A 735-nucleotide genomic window follows, 5' to 3' on the forward strand; every position below is an offset into this window, starting at 1 on the left:
ATACCGGTTTTTAGCAGGAGTTGCTTCCAACAATCAGATCAACTCCCCAAACTCCCCTGGCGATAATTCTAACAGAGGAAGTCCTAGATTCCAATCTGCCTGGTTCAAGAACCTTATGTCATCTGGTGCTAAACCAACAGGTGGTTTGGAACAGGAAAAACAGGATGAAGATGTGAGCCACCAGCGACAGAGACATGAAGACCATTTAAGATCGAACTCTCGAAATGATATCTGATACCACATTACCTTTAGCCTCCTTCGCATTGGGCGTGGAGACCGAAAAACTTTTTCAATGTATCTTTGTTATAGTTCTTGTGGATTGTTGTACAACGTTAAACATGCATTGTGTACACCACCGTTCTCCCAAGTGCTGAAATTAACGAATGAACTTCAATACCAACATTGATGTCTACATTTTTGGTATCGCCTGGTCAATCGTGGAGATGAACAAATTATCTTGGAGTTTTTTTTCTTACATGAATCGAAGTATGTTCGAAGACTTGAACAAATTAACACGATATACATCTGCAAATGATTCTTGTAAGTTCAATTTGTACCTGTAAAGAAAGCACGGAACCATGCAAAGGAGATAACAACATTACAAAAACTTCAAGTAAAAATCAAACAAAGACCAACGTACGCTGGAAACATGTCTGGAAATACCAGTTTGAAATCCGAAAGAAAGTCGGCTCAATTCAGGGACATATATACATAACACATTATTCAGAACAAAAA

General features: G+C 38.6%; 1 long non-coding RNA gene across 1 annotated transcript; it reads right to left on the minus strand.

Annotated features, from left to right (window-relative positions):
• Positions 1–7: 7 nt before the first annotated feature.
• On the minus strand, positions 8–735 carry LOC140965429 (uncharacterized). Its single transcript, XR_012173076.1, has 2 exons — positions 641–735; positions 8–557 (listed from the first exon to the last, which is right to left on the minus strand). It is a non-coding gene; the product is annotated as an uncharacterized lncRNA (long non-coding RNA).

Source organism: Primulina huaijiensis, unplaced genomic scaffold, assembly GCF_012295235.1.
Source record: "Primulina huaijiensis isolate GDHJ02 unplaced genomic scaffold, ASM1229523v2 C13158358, whole genome shotgun sequence".
Classification (NCBI taxonomy): domain Eukaryota; kingdom Viridiplantae; phylum Streptophyta; class Magnoliopsida; order Lamiales; family Gesneriaceae; genus Primulina; species Primulina huaijiensis.